Here is a 10215-nt window from a genome sequence, read left to right as displayed (position 1 = left end):
CATGGCTGCTGAGCCTGCGTGTCCGGAGCCTGTGCTCCGCAACAGGAGAGGCCACAACAGTGAGAGGTCCGCGTACTGCAAAAAAAGAAAAAAATATATAGATATATATGAATGGTCATTTTCACAACGTTGATTCTTCCAATTCAAGAACATGGTTTACCTCTCCATCTATTTGTATCATCTTTAGTCTCTTTCATCAGTGTCTTATAGTTTTCTGTATACAGGTCTTTTATCTCCTTATGTAGGTTTATTCCTAGATATTTTACTCTTTTTGCTGCAATGGTAAATGGGAGTGTTTTCTTAATTTCACTTTCAGATTTTTCATCATTAGTGTATAGGAATGCAAGAGATTTCTGTGCATTAACTTTGTATCCTGCTACTTTACCAAATTCATTGATTAGCTCTAGTAGTTTTCTGGTAGCATCTTTAGGATTCTCTATGAATAGTATCATGTCATCTGCAAACAGTGACAGCTTTACTTCTTCTTTTCCAATTTGGATTCCTTTTTTTCTTCTCTGATTGCTGTGGCTAAAACTTCCAAAACTATGTTGAATAAGAGTGGTAAGAGTGGACATCCTTGTCTTGCTCCTGATCTTAGTGGAAATGGTTTCAGTTTTTCACCATTGAGGATGATGTTGGCTGTGGGGTTTGTTATATATGGCCTTTATTATGTTGAGGAAAGTTCCCTCTATGCCTACTTTCTGCAGGATTTTTATCCTAAATGGGTGTTGAATTTTGTCGAAAGCTTTCTCTTTATGTACTGAGATGATCATATGGTTTTTCTCCTTCAATTTTTTAATATGGTTTATCACATTGATAGATTTGCATATATTGAAGAATCCTTGCATTCCTGGGATAAACCCCACTTGATCACGGTGTATGATCCTTTTAATGTGCTATTGGATTCTTTTTGCTAGTATTTTGTTGAGGATTTTTGCATCTATGTTCATCAGTGATATTGGCCTGTAGTTCTTTCTCTGTGACATTTTATCTGGTTTTGGTATCAGGGTGATGGTGGCCTCGAAGAATGAGTTTGGGAGAATCAACATTCTGAAATTGACTATACTACCCAAAGCAATCTACAGATTCAATGCAATACCTATCAAACTACCACTGGCATTTTTCACAGAACTAGAACAAAAAATTTCACAATTTGTATGGAAACACAAAAGACCCCAAATAGCCAAAGCAATCTTGAGAAAGAAAAACGGAGCTGGTGAAATCAGGCTCCCTGACCTCAGTCTATACTACAAAGCTACAGTAATCAAAACAGTATGGTAGTGGCACAAGAATAGAAATATAGATCAATGGAACAGGATAGAAAGCCCAGACATAAACCCATGCACATATGGTCACCTTATCTTTGATACAGGAGGTAAGAATATACAATGGAGAAAAGACAGCCTCTTCAATAAGTGGTGCTGGGAAAACTGGACAGCTACATGTAAAAGAATGAAGTTAGAACACTCCTAACACCACACACAAAAATAAGCTCAAAATGGATTCAAGACCTAAATGTAAGGCCAGACACTATCCAACTCTTAGAGGAAAACATAGGCAGAACACTCTATGACATGAATCACAGCAAGATCCTTTTTGACCCACCTCCTAGAGAAATGGAAATAAAAGCAAAAATAAACAAATGGGATCTAATGAAACTTAAAAGCTTCTGCACAGCAAAGGAAACCATAAACAAGACCAAAAGACAACCCTCAGATTGGGAGAAAATAGTTGCAAATAAAGCAACTGACAAAGGATTAATCTCCAAAATTTATAAGCAGCTCATGCAGCTCAAAATCAAAAAAACAAACAACCCAATCCAAAAATGGGCAGAAGACCTAAACAGACATTTCTCCAAAGAAGATATACAGATTGCCAACAAACATGTGAAAGAATGCTCAACATCATTAATCATTAGAGAACTGCAAATCAAAACTACAATGAGATATCATCTCACACTGGTCATCAAAAAATCTACAAACAATAAATGCTGGAGAGGGTGTGGAGAAAAGGGAACCTTCTTGCACTGCTTGTGGGAATGTAAATTGATACAGCCACTATGGAGAACAGTATGGAGGTTCCTTAAAAAACTAAAAATAGAACTACCATATGACCCAGCAATCCCACTACTGGGCATATACCCTGAGAAAACCATAATTCACAAAGAGTCATGTACTACAAGGTTCACTGCAGCTCTATTTACAATAGCCAGGAGATGGAAGCAACCTAAGTGTCCATCAACAGATTAATGGATAAAGAAGATGTGGCACATATATACAATGGAATATTACTCAGCCATAAAAAGAAATGAAATTGAGTTATTTGTAGTGAGATGGATGGACCTAGAGTCTGTCATACAGAGTGAAGTTAAGTCAGAAAGAGTAAAACAAATACTGTATGCTAACCCATATATATGGAATCTAAAAAAAAAAAAAAAAAGAAAGCAGTCATTAAGAACCTAGGGGTCAGATGGGAATAAGGACTCAAACCTACTAGAGAATGGACTTGAGGATATGGGGAGGGGGAAGGGTAAGGTGTGACAAAGCTAGAGAGAGGCATGGACGTATATACACTACCAAACGTAAGGTAGATAGCTAGTGGAAAGCAGCCGCATAACACAGGGAGATCATCTCGGTGCTTTGTGACCACCTAGAGGGGTGGCATAGGGAGGGTGGGAGGGAGGGAGACACAAGAGGGAAGAGATATGGAGACATATGTATATGTATAACTGATTCATTTTGTTATAAAGCAGAAACTAATACACCACTGTAAAGCAATTATACTCCAATAAAGATGTTTTTAAAAAAATGAATGAAAGAAGAAGTAACATCTCTGCTTTACTAGATCAGAAGCCTGCTGGGCTATTGCTGCTATTACGGATGTCAAACTTTAAATGCATACGGACAAAGACAAGTTATGTTGAGAACACAGGAACCAATGTGTTATCGAAGTTGATCCTAAGCTACAGAGGAAATTTGGTTCTAAGTTATATAAAGAAATGTTGTCACTTAGCCCACTGAGAAAAGTCTCAAGGTAAGGAGTGGGGACATGGACTATGACACTTGCCTATTGTCCAAAGATACTGCAAGGGTTGTCTCCAGAGCAGCGAGTGTTATCACACACACACGCACACGCACACACACACATGCACACACACGCACACACAAGACACACACACACAAGACACACGCACGCAGACACGCACACACAGAGACACATGCACGTACACACATGCGCACACACATGCACACAGACACGCACACACACAAGACACACACACGCACAACAGACACACACACACAAGACTCATGCACACACACACATGCACACACACACAGGCACACGCACGCACACACACACAGACACATGCACACACACACAGGCACACGCACACAGGCACACGCACGTGCACACACACACACACAGACACACGCACACACACACACACACACACAATTTTTAAATTTGGCCTTGGGGTAGTCTAGGATCAATGTTGCCTATGAAAATTACTAGAATGTAAACATTTGAGATCAATGTAAAAAAACAGTGCTTTTAATGGTTCAATCTGTCCCCAAATAGAATGAACAACTTTAGGAAGTCTTCAAATCTTCAGTTACACAGACTCTTGTTGGATACATTAGAGTTAACATAATTAAGACACAGCATGGAGTTTGGACCTGCAGAAAATGGTCAGCCCTGGAGACTCTGGCTCCTCATGGCTGCCTTGACCTTGTGAGGGTGGTCAGATGATCCTTGCCTTCTTCTAACCTCAGAGGTCTGCAGAAATGATTGTAAAGCCCATAGTTTCTTAGAATCTTGATCCATCCATGTTGCTCTTGAAAGAGGCTGAGTAGAAAATCTGGTCTTCTGGGTTTGAAGTATGCAGGGTATGTCACTGAAACTGTAGTGCTTTATAAATTTGTAACAAATGGGTGATGATTTAATAACCTCCCTTTTCAAGTGGAACATGAGAAATCTAAGCAATTGCCCCAAACTGCCTAACCATTAACCTTGATTTATTGGTAACAAAAGCAATTACATATTCTTAGTAATATAAGCCCAATGTAGATATAATATTAATATTTTTTAAAACACATTTTTTCTGTACCGCAAAAAGAAGTGAACTAGCAAACCAAAATTCAGCAGCATTTTGACTAGCAAATAATACCATTACACAAATCTGAGTATATAACTCAGACTTTTCATCTTTCGCAAACCCTAAAATCCTAGATTTTTGAACTGCTGTATACTGATCTGTTAGGAGTAGATGGAGTCCTGGCCAGCTGTTTTCTTCTTCTTTGTTCACTATATTTAGATCTTAGAATGAGTGTCCAATATTCTGGAAAGTTTTTGTTCTTGGAACTAAGAAGCTAAAATGTTGCAATATTTTACTTTATTTACATACCACTTATGTTCATTTCCCTCATCATCCCACACTCCTCCAACCATCTCACCAAGTCCTACTTGGGAAGAGAACAACCCAGCACCTTTCACAGTTGATGCTGGCTTGTAGATGTGGCATTATTATTTTCTCTACCTTATATTCTTACAATTACTGAGAATATCATTTTAATATTCACTACTCATCAGATCCATTTGACTAAAAGCAATGATCAGACATCAGATAGTTTGGGGAACATTTGTTTTATAAGTGCACATAGTATTGATATATAAAAGTGCCCTAAATTCAGCAGGGATGCTCTTTTCTCAATTACAATTAATACTGCATGAGCCCTGTTGCCAATTTTTCTCAACTCATTTTTTCCCTTCAAATTCCTGTTTAATCTTGTTTCTTTCCCACAAATTATAAGGCAAACTGGCTGCACCATGGCAATCTTCATTACCAATAAATCACATCCCATAAAACTGTACAATTTCTTACTGATGGCACTTGAAGAAGAAAGTTATTAAATCATTACTCATTTAATATAAACTTTTAGGATGCGCTAATACTTCTCACTATATTCTTTGCTTAGTACAGTCACAGTGTAGAAATCTAGATATTGTGTAGAAAACCTGGGCAAGATCTTAGTGACTTCCAGGGTTTAATGCTTAGTCTGTTGTTGCTAATGACCAAATAGATGGACAGGTAACTTTCAAGGATGCCTGTTTTTCCTTGAACAGCAACATCCAGGGCCAGATGCCAAAATGGAAAAGTGTTCTGGAGTCAGGGAATGCAGGAACAACACCCTTGCTTAGACATCTCATTGAATGGGACGCTCTTATTTATCTCTGCATTCCCATGCTGTACACTGTAGGTGCTCATTAGTTGATGAGATGAATTTAATGCTGAGTCATCAGAGAGGGGAGGAGAGAGACAAACCCATGTAGATGAAGAGAGATGACTCATGTTTTTAGGCTCATGGGCTTATCCTTGCTTTTCTTGCAGGTAGCATGGCTAGATTAGGGTTCCCTGGAATAGGATAGGAAGGTTCTACAGGTGGTACAAAGATTCCTCTCTGTGGGGCAGGGGTTGGTCTCTCAAAGCACTTGAGATTATGACAGTCCTGAAGCATGAGGCTTCAATGTTTTATTCATAGTCTGCAATGAGGAGTCCTCAGAGGACAGAAAAGTCTGGCCCAAGGCTATATTTTTATAAAAATCTGCTCTATCATAAACTCTAGGGGTACATGTGCTTCTCTGTGGACAAAAGGAAAATCTCTCAGAAGCTGACCTTTAGTATTTAGTTCTTCAAAACCCCACTTAGTAAACTGAACGGTGACCTGCTGAACAGCACGTGTTGAGTGGAGAATCCAAGAAAACTGAACTCTTTCTCAGCATTGTATTCATACCATGAGGACTTTTACAACTATAATGTCAACTACAGTGGTTTGAACACAAGGGGATAGAGTTTTATTTACTTAATCAGCCACAAGGATAGGTTGAACCCAAAGTATTGATCCCATTTAGGGAGCAGTCCCTAAAACTCTACTGTTACAGATTCATTTCTTTGCCTTGAGTGTTGTCCTCTCCCTCTAGTTCCCTTTCTCAAATAGCCCAGATGCAGATTAATGAACCAAGCCATTAACACCTTAGGGTGAAAGAGTTTGACAAATCCATGGGCAATAACAAAAGGTGGGGAAATGAGAAGCTTAAAGTAGTGGTAGGGAATATGAAAAGATTTCAATCAAAAATTAATATTTTGCCTGGGAAACCCATCTGTAAGCATAAATTTCACAAATTCTCTTGTTCTCAGGCAGAATTTCTCCACCTTGTTATTAGGGCGGGAAATGTTTTGTTATGGGGGGTGGGTATCCTGTGCATTGCAGAATGTTTAGCAGTATCCCTGCCCTCTAACTACTAGATGCCAGTTGCAACCCCAGTTATGACAACAAAAAATGTCTCCAGTCATTGCCAAAAAAGTCCCCTGGGGGGCAAAATCATCCCCACTTGAAAATCACTGGTCTAGTGTAAATAAATTATAATCTTGGTGATGTTAAGGGTACAATCAATACAACTGATTTCTCCCATAGATGGAGCTCTTGCTCAACAAAGTGTTTCATTAAAAGGGCAACAGGGAGGGAATCAAACCGGAAGGAAAAACACAGATCACAGGGTGCTTAATCAACTGCAGGTTGTCCTTGCTTTTGCCCCTCTTCTGAATCAGCAGGAAATGGACCGCGTTGGAAAGTTCCGGTTCCTAATGGCTGACTTGACCCTCTAGGGCTGGCCAGATAGGCTGATTTTTTTTTTAATGCAAAAATTCACGTTTTATTTTTATTCTTACATTGGTGGGAGCTGATGTCAGGAACTAAAAGGCAAGCAATAACTTTTGTTTCTACCTCTTAGCTGAACAATAATATACACAATGTGGCATTTTCATTAGGCTTCTTTACATTGCTTCTTCACATTTCACACTAGAATACAACATTACCCTTTTCTTGAATAAAATGACCCAGTTACTAAGGAAACCATCTTTGGAGGGAGTGTTTAATAAGCATATTTTATTTAAATGAATCGTCCAGTAGGAAATGGAGAATTCATTGCCTTTACTTAGACTGTGTAAGTAGTTAGTTATATGTCAAATTTATGTGCGCAGCTCACCAACATTTCCTTATTGGAAACATCAATATATCCACATCACAACTCCCAAAAAGGCTTTAAAGTCTCAGAATTCTGTATCTCCTTTGGCTTGTTTCTCTCTTGATTCCACCCAGGCTTTATTAATGGTTCGCTTCATATCATCACCTCCATCTTCATAAATTTTCTTTAGAACATTCATTAATCCCTCACTAGGATCTGTTTCAGTGTTGTAGGAGGGCTTTTCTCTCTCTTTGCATTCTTTTTCAACCTGAGTCAGGTAGACCTACGGTGTGTTTTCCGCTTTCTTCCTGCATAAGATAAGAACTGTATCTGTCTTGAGCTTTTTTTAACTGCCTTCCACAGAGATGGGTTACAAGAGATTGTTCGTAATCATGGAGTAACTCTTCCCATTTAGATTCTTTACCAAAAGATCAAATGACCTCTCTGTGAAATGCACCTGCACATTCTCAGCGGGGACTTGATGAACTCCAGTTAAGGTCATGTAGATTTTCACAAACTTATCTGACTGATCCCATCCATAATTGCTGATTTTCACTGTCTCTCTGTCGTAATAGAAGCAACCACAGCGGCAGGCTTTTCACTTTCCAGAAGCTCTGCTTTCCTCTGTGATTTCTGCTGCCTCTTGGTCTTGATTTCTGTCTCAATCTTGGATTTTTCAGCTGTCAGGGCATCACGTACTCTTTTTCTAGTGGCTTTTTCCAGCAGCAACTTCACCTCTTCTAGATCTTTCTGTAGCTCCTCCACAGCTGAAGCCATGGTCGGGCTGCGTCAGGCAAGGCCCGAGCTACAGCGGTGCAGGGGTGAGAACAGGAAACGCCGCACAGACCACGCTCACCCCGAGCGCAGACCACACTGGCACCAGTCAGAGTGGCCACGGTCTTCGGGCACCAGAAAGGCTGATTTTGAAGATGGAAGTTGCTAGCTGTCCAGGTCTCATGCAGAGAGTCTCCTGGACCAGGCTGGGAGAACACCAAGGTCTGCAGAGCATCGCCCAAAGCAGCAGGCCACTCATATGCTTTTGATACTGCAAAATTGTTCCTAGTTACTCTGTACATTTTGCCTTTAAATTGCTTTCATTGTTTTGTGTGGTCTGTGGTACACACCTCATTTCTTTCAGCTGCAGTCATCATATTTCCAGCAGTTAGCTCATTCAACAGAAGTTCCTTGCATTTTTATCCAAGGAGTCAACATTATGTTAGGGAGCAGAGGTGAAGGGTTGGAATACATTGCCCTGAGGCGAGAGGCAACTAACCCCATAAAATGTGTTGTTACCCAAAGAGAGAATATTCTTTAATCACCAAAGTGATGCTGAGAAAGTCTCAAAACTCCCTTTGACATTTTGCCGAGATTACATGGGAACTGGTTATGCATTAGACAAATTGCAATTCTCATTTACCAGCTCAGGGCAAGGTCAGGCTACCAAAAAGCAACAGCGATGCTTCTTTCCAGGGGAGGTTATGTTGCAACCTTAATCCTTTTCTCTTCCACTTGTGAGGTGAGTGGGTTGACAGCTACAGGATAGAGTTGAGACTCAGAGCTGACATTCTCTTACTCTGTCACTAGCAGCAGAGTGTCCAATGTCAGGACCAAGATTCATCATAGCTGGGAGCTGGACTTGTTTATTACTGGTAAACTCTTCGGAACAAATTCCATAAGGACTCCTGTTGCTAGATGAACACCCGAGAGGCAGAGATTCAGGCTCATAGGGAACTTTCTTTAGATTCATTAATTCAACAAGTACTTTTGGAGGATCGACTATGTGTAGATATAAACTTGGTTCCACTGAAGGCAATGACGTCATTCCCAGACACCAGCGCTAAGCGTAGACCCACCAGGAAGCACAGAAGCCCGTCTAAGACACTCTCTTTGCCAAGTCAGCTTGTCAGCACTCCACAGTCTCCTTTTCAGAGCCTCTCTAGGGAGCTTTTTCCTTTGTCTGCAATAGTAGCAACTCCGTGTGATGGGGTGCTCCACCTTTAATGGGGTGTGAGGAGTTCAAGCAAGCAAGTCACACACGGTCTGCTCCCATTCATTCTCTCCTCCGTCGCCAGCAGTGACAGAAGTGGAAGCTTTGCAAACCAAGGAAGCTGATTTAGGCTGAGCGTGCTACTTGGATTTGTAGTCTTACAAATCTCCTTGCATGTTTCTTCTCTGTGTACTGGCCTAGAACCACTGCTTTGATGCAGAGATTCTTAACCCTGGCTACACATTGTGATCACGGGGGAGAAACTTAAAAAATACTGCTGCCTGGGCCCCTTCCCTTTGATTCTTTCATTAGTCGGGGGCGGGAGGCGGTGCATTTTCCCATGGAAAAGTAATAAAATTTACATCAGTGTTTCTCAGTTCTGGCTGTACATTAATATCAGCTGGAGGGGGAACTCTTTTAGTTTCTTGATATCTGAACCCCATCCCAGACCAATTAAAAATGATTCTCTAGGCTAGAGCCCCAGCATCTGTAGTTTTTAGTTCCCCAGTATATTCTAGTACATATGTCAATATGGGGCCACTGCTGCAGATTCTATTACTTTCATGCGGATGTAGTCTATACCAGCAATCCAAAAGGCAGAAAAGGTCACTAAAAGAAGGGTCAGATTGGGATGGTTCTCTGTGCATAAGAAATCAAAAGCCAAACATTTCTTCTGGAATCCATGAGACTCTGTGTGTGTGTGTGTGTGTGTGTGTGTGTGTGTGTGTGCATGTATGAACATAGGTAGGACAGGTTTGTAGAGCTGCATGAACAGGAGTAGAATGTTCAATTACGTTAAAATAATGTATGTTAAAATATGTTAAAATAATGTAGAAAGTTAGAAATAAATCCCATCATGTATATAATGAAAGAAAATTCATACAAAAATTAGTTGAATTTGCTTCACTCAAATGTCATAAATTTTTAAAATTTAATTTTTTAAAATTGAAAGTATAGTTGATTTACAATGTTGTGTTAGTTTCAGGTATACATCAAAGTGATTTAGTTTTGTGTGTATATATATTATATATGTCTATGTTCTTTTTCAGATTCTTTTCCCTTAGAGGGTATTACAAAATACTGAGTACAGTTCCCTGTGCTATACAGTAGGTCCCTGTTGGTTATTTATTATTATATATATATATATATATATAGTAGTGTGTATATGTTAATCCTAAAGTCCAAGTGTCATACAATCTTAAATG

At 39.8% G+C, this 10215-nt stretch overlaps 1 pseudogene; it reads right to left on the bottom strand.

Annotated features, from left to right (window-relative positions):
* Positions 1–7107: 7107 nt before the first annotated feature.
* On the bottom strand, positions 7108–7884 carry LOC132517979 (calcyclin-binding protein-like; annotated as a pseudogene).
* Positions 7885–10215: the final 2331 nt, after the last annotated feature.

Source organism: Lagenorhynchus albirostris, chromosome 3 (genome assembly GCF_949774975.1).
Source record: "Lagenorhynchus albirostris chromosome 3, mLagAlb1.1, whole genome shotgun sequence".
NCBI classification, from domain to species: domain Eukaryota; kingdom Metazoa; phylum Chordata; class Mammalia; order Artiodactyla; family Delphinidae; genus Lagenorhynchus; species Lagenorhynchus albirostris.
This window is presented reverse-complemented; position numbering and strand designations above follow the sequence as displayed.